Here is a 13,141-nt window from a genome sequence, read left to right on the forward strand (position 1 = left end):
CAATACATGTAGAATCAAAACATATTGTTCAGGTAAAAGTCAGAAAAACTTAGATACCTGCTCGGGCATTAAGAATGAAAGCATTTTGTACTGAAAAGGATTTTTGTTAACTACAAATCTAATAATTGCCCGATATCTTTCCTGATGAAACGACAAAAATCTTTTCCCCACCTGGATAAGAGCAACAACAAGCTCAGATGAAGTCATTTTATTCGATTAGCTTTGACTAGATTGTAGCATTTTGTCTGTGTCAGAAGATTGAGGTTCAAGCATATTAAGTAGAACTGACACTTCTGCGCAACTCTGAAGGAAGTGATGTGCTGTCAAACACATCTTTTAACTTAGTTGTTTCTGGGTTTATTACAGTATTTATCCACGTCTTGATGCCCTGATACACATTAACACAAAAATCTTTAAAGGCCACATTAAATGCTTTTGCTCAATTGAACTACAAATAATTTGACTTGGATACACTAATAAAATCGAAGACACCCAAGAATCCATAAGTAGAACAAAGGGAGATATCCAGGTACTGTGTCATATGTCGTAAATAAACCAAGAAAAAAAAATTCACAAATGGATGTTCCAATTTCTCAGCAAACTTTGGAATTTCCAAATCACTGATACTGATCAAAATAGAGTGGAATGCAGTAGTTACTCTTTTGCTTCTTAATGTTTTATGAGGATACTGTAACAGAGTATAAAAGCAAGGAAATTATGCTAGATCTTTATAAAACACCAGTTAGGCTCCAGTTGGAGAATTGTTGCCAATTCAGGGCACAATGCTAAGTCAAGGCCTTACAGAGAGTGCAGAAGAGGTTTGCTAGAATGGCATCAGGAATAAAGGCTTCAGTTACTTGCAGAGAATAGAGAAACTGGAATGTTCTCCTTGGAGTACAGAAGGTTAAGGGAGAAGTTGCTAGAGACATTGAGTAAATAACGTTTCCAATGACAGAAGGGTCAATAACCAGAAAATACAGATTTAAGGCGATTGGCAAAGAACCGGAGGTGACATTAGGACAAAAATGTTATGCAGCGAAATATGATCTGGAATGCATTGCCTGAAAGGATGGTCAAAGCAGATTCAATAGTAACTTTCAAATGGGAATTGGGTAAATACTTGAATAGAGAAAAAAAACTGCTGGGTTAAGGGGAAAGAACAGAGGAGTGGGGCTAAATTAGATAACTCCTTCAAATAGTCTGTGCATGGACTAAGTGGCCTCCTTCTGTGTGTATTATTCTATGATCCAAGGTATCTATTCAGTACTTCGAGTATATCCCTGCCACACGCATTCTGCTGTCACAATTTAGTGATGTTTTTGCAATACTTAGAGGCACATTTAAAATGGAACAGTAATGCTCATTTCTGTTTAATAATTAGCACTAAAACCTGCCATTCAGTCTCCCACAACTGATGGCACTGTGATAAGTTGCCTAGGTCAGTTTGCATTTTATTTTTGAATTCACTGCAAAGGTTTGATTTATGTTGTTATAAGTAATGGGGGTTTTAAATTAACAAGTCTTGCTGGTCTCCATTTACCTTGCTTTTCACTTAGTTGCCATGGCTATAAATATTTAACACTATCCCAGACAGAAGTCAAAATGTAGATGCAACTCTAGGGCATAAAATGCAAAAATATAAGTGGAGAAAAGACAGAGAGCAAAAGTGATAGGTCAGTGAATAGGTGATTGAGACGAACAGATCTTTGTCCAAGCCAGCCACCGAATTTTTGTTCTATCTATCCATTTGGATCCAGACTCTTGGCAAACAACGAGACAGATGTCACACACTGCAAACATCAGCTGCAGATTCTAGCGCTGTCACTATGTATGCAGAATTTGGGGACACAGACAAGAAATGATGTCTGCACACAAACAAAGAAAGAAAAAAAAACAGATGGGTTTGGGTGGGGAGTGTTGCAGGAGGAGGGATGAATACACAAAAGGGAGAAACAGATTAGGAGTAGCAGCAAATGCAAACAGGTCACAGATAGATGGAGGCAGCACATTATATAGCAGATAGATACATAAATGATGCACAAGGGCATCTCACAGTCTCTGATGGATGACAGATAAAAAGCAATGCATGTATGTATCACATTTGGTAGAAGCGAGCTTACTCCAACCACCCCAACATTACAGGAAATATAGCAACATTGGACAGAAAGAAATATGGCACGAACCATAGAAAGAAAGATCATCAGAGAAGCAGAAATATGGACATAATGCATTGCAGAATAGAAACTAGGAGCAGGAGTAGGCCATTCGGCCCTTCGAGCCTGCTCCGCCATTCATTATGATCATGGCTGATCATCCAACTCAATAGCCTGCTCCTGCTTTCTCCTCATACCCTTTGATCCCTTTTGCCCCCAAGAGCTAGATCTAAGTCCTTCTTGAAAGCATACAATGTTTTGGTCTCAACTACTTTCTGTGGTAACGAATTCCGCAGGCTCACCACTCTCTAGGTGAAGAAATTTCTCCTCATCTCAGTCCTAAATGATCTACCACATATCCTCAGACTGTGACCCCTGGTTCTGGACTCCCCCACCAACAGGAACATCCTTCCTGCATCTAACCTGTCTAATCTTGTTAGAAATTTATAGGTTTCTATGAGATCCCCCATCATTCTTCTGAACTCCAGCGAATATAATCCTAATCGACTCAATCTCTCCTCATATGTCAGTCCCTCCATCCCAGGAATCAGTCTGGTAAACCTTCGCTGCACTCCCTCTATAGCAAGTCCATCCTTCCTCAGATAAGGAGACCAAAACTGCACACAATATTCCAAGTGTGATCTCACCAAGGCCCTGTATAATTGCAGCAAGACATCCCTGCTCCTGGACTTGAATCCTCAGGCTATGAAGGCCAACATACCATTTGCCTTCTTTACCGTCTGCTGCACCTGCATGCTGACCTTCAGTGACTGGTGTACAAGGACACCCAGGTCTCGTTGCACATTCCCCCCTCAATTTATAGCCATTCAGATAATAATCTGCCTTCCTGTTTTTGCTACCAAAATGGATAACCTCACATTTATCCACATTATACTACATCTGCCATGCATTTGCCCACTCACTCAGCTTGTCCAAATCACATTGAAGCATCTCTGCATCCTCCTCACAGCTCACCCTCCCATCCAGCTTTGCGTCATCTACAAATTTGGAGATATTACATTTAATTCCCTCATCGAAATCATTAATATATATTGTGAATAACTGGGGTCCCAGCACCGACCCCTGCAGTACCCCACTAGTCACTGCCTGCCATTCGGAAAAAGACCCGTTTATTCCTACTCTTTGTTTACTGTCTGCCAATCAGTTTTCTATCCATCTCAATACACTACCCTCAATCCCATGCACTTTAATTTTACACGCCAATCTCTTATGTGGGACTTTGTCAAAAGCCTTCTGAAAGTCCAAATAAACCACATCCACATCCTCATCAACTCTACTAGTTATATCCTCGAAAAATTCCAGTAGATTTGTCAAGCATGATTTCCCTTTCATAAATCCATGCTGACTCTGTCCGATTCTGCCACTGTTTTCCACGTGCTCAGCTATTAAATCTTTTATAATGGACTCTAGAATTTTCACCACTACCAACGTCAGGCTGACTGGTCTATAATTCCCTGTTTTCTCTCTGCCTCCCTTTTTAAATAGTGGGGTTACATTAGCTACCCTCCAATCTGTAGGAACTGTTCCAGAGTCTATAAAATCTTGGAAGATGACCACCAATGCATCCACTATTTCTAGGGCCACTTCCTTAAGTACTCTGGGATGTAGATTATCAGGCCCCGGGGATTTATCGGCCTTCAATCCCATCAATTTCCCCAACACCATTTCCCTACTAATACTGATTTCTTTCAGTTCCTCCCTCTCACTAAACCGTGTTCCCCAACATTTCTGGGATGTTATTAATGTCCTCCTTTGTGAAGACAGAACCAAAGTATGTATTTAGTTGGTCAGCCATTTCTTTGTTCCCCATTATAAATTCCCCTGTTTCTGACTGTAAGGGACCTACATTTGTCTTCACTAATCTTCTTCTCTTCACATACCTCTCAAAGCTTTTAGAGTCAGTTTTTATGTTCCCTGCAAGCTTACTCTTGCACTCTTATTTTCCCCTTCTTAATCAATCCCTTGGTCCTCCTTTGCTGAATTCTAAACTGCTCCCAATCCTCAGGTCTGTTGTTTTTTTCTGGCCAATTTGTATGCATCTTCCTTCTTCCTATCTCTAATTTCCCTTGTAAGCCATGGTTTGGCCACCTTTCCTGTTTTACTTTTGCGCCAGACAGGAATAAACAATTGTTGCAGTTCACCCATGTCATCTTTGAGTGTTTCCCATTGCCTATCCGCCATCATCCCTTTAAGTAACGTTTCCCAATCCATCATAGGCAACTCGCGCCTCATACCATCGTAGTTTCCTTTATTAAGATTCAGGACCCAAGTCTCAGAATCAATTACGTCACTCTCCATCTTGATGAAGAATTCTATCATATTATGGTCGCTCATCTCCAAGGGGCCTCGCACAACTAGATAGCCAATTATTCCTTTCTCATTACACAATACCCAGTCGAGGATGGCCTGTTCTCTCGTTGGTTCCTCAATGTATTGGTCCAGAAAAACATCCCGTATACACTCCAGGAATTCCTCCTCCACGGTATTGTTACTAATTTGATTTGATTAGAAGCACAATCATTACAGGAAAAGGGCCATGAGCATCGCCAATGGCGATCTATGAATTATAACCAAGAAATGTAGAAACGAGGCAGCTACAGATGATAAGGAGTGAAATGAGAGAACTATGAAAAAGCTGAAGGCAGAGGATCTCTGGCTGAAAAATGGTGAACTGTTAAATCTAAAACAGACGTGTTATTGGATGCACCTTTTTAATGATTTAGGGATGGGCTGAAATGCAGAAAATAAAATGCGGCAGAGTTGTTACAAATGCGAGTTTTTAAGTTAATTATGTTTGGACTTGAGTATTGCTGAAAAGAGAGACATGTCAAAGCCTTTCATCTTGCAATCATCAGGACACTCGCAAGATTACCAATATAAGGGGGAAAACAACAATTTATACTGGATGTGAAGAGAGTGCTGATTGGTACGTGTTGCCATGGAGAATACACCAGTAATGGTAATGGACAGTTAACTGCCAAACATTGTTTGAAATTTAAACCAGGCAGCTTGACCCTGATTGGCCAAGGCATTGCCCTGAGGAATGAGTCAGCATACAGCTATCACGCTTAAGTAACAAAAAAGTGACAGCCATTTGCTAACTCATTCCTCAGGGCAATGCCCTGACCAATACTCCAGTTCTGTACTACCAAATGACTATATGTTTGGACTGTCTTTTTAATTCAAGGTAAAATAGAGTGATGAAGCGTCATGTGATCTGCTACAAGTTTTGCCCACCAAGCCTGTGTGGCTTGGTCACCATGGAGATCAGGGGCGCAGGCCATGTGCTACTGAATGCACATGCCAGGGTTAACATCCAAAAATCAAAGCAGAAGCAGATATTCTTGTTCTTACAGACTTTGTCTCAGAGACTTTGAGGAGGAACACACAGAGGGAAGGACAGAATAGCAGCCCGTGCGATCTGCAGAGGGAAAAGGCTACCAGGCAGGACACTGGGAAAAGTTGGTCCAACGGTTGAAGAAAAGGAGCCCACTGTGATTTAAGGGGAAGATTCACACTGGTTAGGCTGGGAGAAGGAATAAATGGAGTGGGCCTTACTGCTGAAAGTTGGTTCAGGAATTCTCCGGAAACTAAGGGAAATGACCTTCAATAGTCACGGAATGTTATTACTCAGCGAAACGGGGAGAAGTAATCCATTGGAATCTGGCAGTAACTGTGGACTGTTTTCTATAAAGGATGCAATCCTGTGGAGATCATGCTGTAAATGTATATAAGGCAGCATGGGTTATTGGTCACATTAAGACAATAATAAGGCTCATCTTTGCTGTACTTTGGAATATTACTTGACTACTAAGTATGTTTAGGCAATGTTGCCTGAAGTTTGTTACAGTACAAGTTTTAAAATGTGAAATCTTGTTGTGCAATTCCCTTAAGTCAGTCATTGGGAATTCAAATACCTTTATAAAAGTTGATTGGGCTCTACGGGGATCAAAAGAGTCAGGAAAAATGCACAAAACAAATTCTTAAATTTAAAAACAAGTGTGCACTCAAATGCAAAAGGCGCTTTAGAAGCCAGATGCTTGAAACACTGCAGCTATGTTCAAACCAATGAAAGGCACTGTTCAAGCTGGAGCAGCTTGCTTAATGCCGACCTGCATAAATAAAGATAGTACACTATTCATGCTGGAGTTGGGTAAAAAATGGGGTTGGCTACTGTATTAATTTTGAAACAAGGCTACAAATGAAAAAAATGTCCAGATACAGATTGCTTCAGGAAAAATTGCAATTGATCCTCGAAGGCAGTCAATGGGATCACGCCACATCTGAAAGGAATGCAAAGTTCTCCTTTCCCCACTTCTTATAGAATATCATAACATCTTTGCCTGAAATTTCTTTGATTCTTTGCTTTAAACAAAAAGTTAATCTTCAAGCTGATATGAAGACCCTTGAGCAGGATTCCCCACCATGCTCAATTGATCTAGTGGCCTCTTCATTCTAGCTGAACACTCACAGGACACCGTGAACAATACAATTTCAAACAGCTCCAGAGTAGAGCTCGGGCCAGCGTACTCCCAGGAAACCATGCTAAAAATGAAAAGATATTGTTTAATTTTTGAGCTTTATATGATTGTTGTGCTTTGGAACTGTTTAATTTAAAGATAAAACAAAGGGAGTCATATGACCTTATCTGATGTCTGCCTGACAGCAAGCCTGGGAAGTTTGATAGTGAGATCTCTAGAAAGAAGGCACAAGATGTTTACACTTGGAGACAATGGCAGCAGCCTGTGTGCTAACAGACTGAGCCTTCAAATTGTTCATTTACTGCCAAGATAGAGTCTCAAGGGTAACTAATCAGCATTTCTACCTACATACAAAGTCCATGTGATTCACACTGCCAGGGAGATGGATTTTGAGAAGGGAAGTGTTTCTAGGATATCCCTGAAACTCACCGACAAGGTTAGTCTGCCAGGTCCGGGAGAAAGAGCAATTAGAGGCCAAAAGTTTGTGGTTCACCATGCAGGAATGCTCAGATCGCAAAGGCCAAATTTGTGAGGAGTTGAAATGAAGCTGGAAGATTTGCCTAGCTTTAGCTGGAGGTAGAAGTCTCCAGGATAACTCGCACTGTAAAAGACAGTTCTAGAGTTTAAAGTTTCCAGGCTGGGATAGGAAAAAATATTTGAAGTAAAGCCTCAGGAGCTACGAATCATGTTGGACTAGTTGCAATTTTGTTCATTTCTGTTTTGTGATTTAAAGCATAAATTACCTATAAAAAGTGTGAAGTCAAAATTGCATTAGTCTTTTCCTACAGTAAAATCTTAAAATGTGAAATCTTGTCAATCAGCTGTAAACTTGAAGTTTGAATTGAGAGTTATTCGTCTCGGTGGCTATTTTAACGATACTGATTTGACATTTGTTCTATTCATTAACTGCATATTTTGTACATTAAAAGCAAAGATTTAAATCCTAAGTGAAAATTAGTGCTTAACTTTAAAGAAATAAAGATATCGTAAGGAATTATCAGCAATCTGGTGTTACAATACTGCTGCAGAGAGCAAAATAAATCACATTGCTTTGCCTTTCAGCAAAAGGAGATGTTTGATCCACCACAAATGTACAACCATATAAGAAAAAGAGCAGCAGTTTTGTGCTGCATTTTTCCCTAATACAAGTTCAACTTAAATACAAAAGGCAAATTCGTAATATTTCAGTTCAAATTACTGTGGTTGTTACTATGGGGAAGGAGTCACGAACAACCTAAAACAAAACCGAACATTCCTTTTTCCTTTAGGACAGCCAAAAACACACTTCACAGATATGTCCTTTAAGTAGACATTCAATTCTCCTGTAGCCAGTCAAAAGTGATTCTTAGCTCCTTAAGGTCACTTCCAATCTCTTTCAATCGCAGCCTGGAAACTTTTAACTCCAGAACTGTCTTTCACGGTTCAAGTTTTCCTGGAGGCTTCTACCTCCTGCTAAAGCTAGGCAAATCTTCCAGGCTTGTTATAACTCCTCCCAAATTTGATCTGTCCAATCTGAGTGCGATTTCCTACCTGCTTTCTGGCATGGTGAATCACAAATTTTTGGCCTCTAGGTGCTCTCTCTCTCCATGATCTGGCAGACTAACCTTATGTTTCAACGATATCTTAAACTCTTCCCCTCTCAAAGCCTATCTCCCTGGCAATATGAAACATATGCTTGTATGTAGGTAGAAATGCTGGTTAGCTATCCTCAAGACCTATCTTGCCAGTAAATAGACAATTTGAAGCACAACTATTTTCAACTCGATATTCTCAACACTTTTCTGGGATTTTGGAAGCTCTCAGTCTGTTAGCAGTCAGGCTGCTGCTATCGTCCTCAAGTGTAAACAACTCGCATCATCTTCCCAGTAAAGCAATCTGGGCCCTGTTTCATCTCGAGCAATCAAACCACCCAGGCTTGCTGTCAGGCAGACTTCAGATAAGGCCACACGACTACCTTCATTTTACCTTAAAGAGACAGTCCCAAAACACATATAACCCATGTATTTCCCTTGGAATGAATTGTTATTGTTTACATCTGTGCTCGTTCTTTAAGGAAGGCTAAAGCAAATGTGTGTAGATGTCTTAGCACAATAATCCCAAAGAAAAAGAATAATTTGAGCATAGTCACGGCAGGGGATAAGGTGCAATTCAAAATTGAAATATTTTGGTAATATTATCTAACAGAAAAATTTCAAAATGTAAACAAAATAATTTGCTCTGTGTAATAGAATATTAGGTTAAGACATTAATGCCATTTATTATACACATAATGGCCCAGGGTTTAATTGCCAACTTATAGAAACCAGGTAGAAGGGCAGCTAGACTATGATCAGTAATTAACTTCTCTGACTCGGCTTCCTTTCCACATCTTGATCTTAACCTGGTCTTCTGAGGAAGGAAGGAAATGGGGTTCTACTTTAAACATGGAGATTAGGTACAATGACATCATCAGGGATTGATCTGCAATTTTAGTTGAAAGCCTGAGCAGGAGAGCAGCGATGTTTCCCCACCAGGCCAGTCCTGCTGGGAGCCTGATTGCAGGTGAAGAAGCCCATAAAGGTGAAGCTCTGCCACTAGGATCAGGCCCTCCACTTGCCCAGCTCGTGATCCAACCTCCCATACACCCATCCTGCACCCCACCACTGCACCCTCCCCCAACTACCCTGTAAAAATCAAGACCATTGCCTCAGTTTCAGCTGCACTAACAGACAGGCACTGTTATGCCAGGAAAGTCCCAAAAGGAGTTGGGTGGGTGGGGGGGTGGTGAAATCAATTAATAGTCAAACTGGGTTGTTCACACACACCACCTCCTGTTCTGGTTCAGAACATCTGAACAAAATTATTTAATCAAGGAAACTGGACAACAGTAAAATATAGAAAACATTATGCATGTTCCTACCACTGTCCTCTGCAGGAAAACTAAACATTCTGTTTTGTCATTAGGAATGACCAACTCATGTTTCCAAAACGTCCTTGGAGTTTTTGATGTGACACTTCCCAAGTACAATTCACTCATAAGTTCAACAGTACCAATTACACTCCATTCCTTGCATTGACTAATTGTAAATGCTTGAATTGTGCTTCAAGAGTCAGTTAAGAATAACTAGTTTTATTCACTAAAATTTAGAAAATTACTCTTACAATCCTGTGTGAAAAGACTACAGCTTTAAATTGCCTCCTTGAAAGTTTACTGTTCGATCAAGCAAATTAACCAGTTCAACTAAAATTAGAATGTATATTCATTTTAGATATTCATGCAATTCAATCAAACTATTGCAAATATTAGCATGGATAGAAGATTGGCTAGCTAACAGGAAGCAGAATTAGCATAAATGGGTCTTTTTCTGGTTGGCAGGATGTGACAAGTGGTGTGCCACGAGAATCAGTGCTGGGGCCTCAACTTTTTACAATTTATATAAATGAAGGGATGAAGGGACCGAAGGAATGGTTGCTAAATCTGCTGATGACACAAAGATAGGTAGGAAAGTAAATTGTGAAGACATCGATAGTATGTATGTATAATTCGTATGTTCATATTGAAATTTGCATGTCAAGAGAAGTAGTTACAGCATAAAACCCACAATTTTAAATTAAGGAAACACTACAATTGAGTATAGTGACGTGGCCAAGGTAAAAAAAAATGTTTAAAACTATATTGCTGATTCTCGGTTGCCTGCAGATGGTCATATTTCAGCAATCTAGCAACCACACAGATGTGGTCATGGCTGGTCTCATAGCAACATTTTTCAGAGGGTTATATTTCCTTACTGAAGAATTCAAACCCGAGCAGTATTTCCTCCCAGCAGGTATTTTGGATAAGCTCAAAAAAATACAGCGCAGTATAAAGCAATCTTTTCATGGCAATTTCATTTGAATCTCTATAAATGGACAACAATTTTTGCACTTTTTCTTCTTTCCAAAGAGACAAGAAATTTGCAAAGTATTATCATTCAATTTACAATACTAGTAGATAAAGTAGTAGTACCAGAGGGTAGCTTCCTTAAAAGGGAGAGAAAATAGAAATGACCTATCTATAAAAAAAACAAGCTTTTATGAAAGCAGAAATCATTACTATGAATCAACAATTTAGAAATACATCAAAGCACAAATACTGCAGATATACTGAAAATTTGAAATAAAAATAGAAAATGCTGGAAATACAACAACTGTGGAGAGAGAATAGAGAATGAGTTAATGTTTCAGGTCTGTGACCTTTCATCAGAACAGATTTCAATTTTTAAATAGCAAAATACACAGCAACTTGGAAAGCAAGTACATAGACCTGAAACATTAACTGTCTTTCTCTCTCTACAGATTTGCCATGCTGAATATTTCCAGCATTTTCCATACTAAATTTAAAAATATATTTCACGGAAAATCACATCTTTAGAACTTGCTGCATGCCATCAATTTTAATGAAATTCTGGTCTCCCTCAGCCAAGCATTAAAAAAATGTGCTGCTGTCACGAAGCAAACACTATTACAGTAAAAGCATTCAGGTGCCAGTAGGAACTTTATTATTGTAGTCATTCTTTACAAAAAAAAATTCAATACTACTGCAATTCAAGTTTTTTAATGTAAATAACTTGAATGTAATTTCAATAAGATGACCAGGGCATCCACAAAATTCTGCCTTAATTATTTGCCACCAGTCAACATTCTGTGGCATAGCACAAGGAGAGGTGAATCAAGGCCAGGCATATTAGTCCTAAAATGAAGCAAGGAATAAGTATTTTTTATATTTGTTCATGGGGTGTAGGCGTCACTGGCTAGGCCAGTCCATCCCTAATTGTCCTCGAGAAGGTGGTGGTGAGCTGCTTTCCTGAACTGCTGGCAGTGGACCAGAGCACAGAAGTGATTCGGTTCCTCTTTTAGGATTACATCTTCTGATTTTTTTTAAATGCATTAACTGGATTTTAATTTATAAATAGCAAAATTCACAGCAATTTGGAAAGCAAAAGAAGTAGATTGGTTGGAACAGGAGTTTTTCTTACAGTATAGGCTAAGGAGTTGGGAGACAAAACAGATTCCCCACAGTGTTGCTGCTGTTGCAAGTATAATGAAAGTGTGACAAGTTTACAAAGGCAAATTTCATAAATGTGGACATTATAATGAGAAAAAATTGACATTAAAGTCTATGGAGCTACAAGATGGATTATGGATTGTTAGACATTATGAGCACTGATAAACGTTCCCTCTAATTTTCTTTCACAGTGCGATTTAAGTGCGTGGTCCTTTAAATTCCTTTGCATGGCTGCACTCCTAAGCTAATTTTAAAGGGACCAACATATGTGAGACCTGCGTAGGGGCTTTTGGTTTGCTGCTCAGCCACACAGCTTAGAGGGAACTTTAACACTAACCACCGAAAACTGTTTACTAGAGAATACACAAATAAGATGTTTACTATGTCTCCTATCAATAAAGACAACAGGACAGGTCACATTACACCTTTGTGCAAACTAAAAAGTGGTCTAGATTTGTTAACAGATAATGTTTTATTTGTTTATTTCTGAGCATTACTACTACTTACGATATGATTCGCATGTTCTCCAGATTAATTTATTCCTATCCAGCACAATAGCCTGCATCTCAGCTCACATTTCAGTTCATGAGGCGTGTGAAAAGCAACCTGGGATAGCAGGCTGTAAGATGAACAGTAAACACTTTTAGTGACAAGCAACATACTGGAAATAGTATGGGTTATCACGACAAACTTTTGACCCTTGGCAAATAACTGAGAAATCTCACTCTGGCAGACCACTCATTTATCTTGCTATAATGAAAAAAACAAGTTTATGCTGTAGAATTGACTAGAATCAAGAGCAAGCAGCACATCCCAAGATAATGGCCTTGATTTTGCAGTCGGTGGCGGAGGAAAGAATATCTCCATGCAGGGGCACAAGACGACAGCAAATATTTTTCTACAATGAAGTTGCGGTATCTGAATTCAAGCGGCGATAATGCAAGGAAGTTATAAAATCCCATCAATATTAAAATGAAGCCTGATCAAATGACAAGAAAAATTTGCACTGCAATGTGTGGTGATTAGGAATCTAAAATAGCACAGGACCCTCTGGAGGGGATGTGGGACCTATGATAATAGGAAAAGAAACTGCATCTCCCCTTAACTATTCATATTGAGGAAACTTTACTGAGCCATGCAGAGTCTGAAACAGGAAGTGTAAGTTTGTATAGTTAATAAAATGCAAATGAGAGAGAGAAAGGAAGATGCAATTGAGTGATGAGACAAAATTTTAAAATCCTATTTTAAATTTTTAAAAAATTCTTCAATAATTAAAGTTTGAAGGAATGAGAAGATAAATTTTCAGTGTTATCATGGCTGTCTGGTAATAATTAAGTCTTTTCACTCCAATAAACATTTACTTACACTTGAACAGGCAAGCCATAACCTTTCCTAGCATGTTTAGCAACAAAGTACCCTAATGTCACACCGCTGTTTATCTTTCAAAGCTGAGTCCCTTGGCA

The 13,141-nt window shown here is 39.2% G+C and overlaps 1 protein-coding gene across 6 annotated transcripts in view; it reads right to left on the reverse strand.

The window, feature by feature from the left end:
• The window catches only part of map4k5 (mitogen-activated protein kinase kinase kinase kinase 5), a 148,813-nt gene that overhangs the window by 110,182 nt on the left and 25,490 nt on the right, over nucleotides 1–13,141 (reverse strand). The gene's annotated exons all lie outside the window — the stretch shown is intronic.

This window comes from Cetorhinus maximus, chromosome 18 (assembly GCF_964194155.1).
Source record: "Cetorhinus maximus chromosome 18, sCetMax3.hap1.1, whole genome shotgun sequence".
Taxonomy (NCBI): domain Eukaryota; kingdom Metazoa; phylum Chordata; class Chondrichthyes; order Lamniformes; family Cetorhinidae; genus Cetorhinus; species Cetorhinus maximus.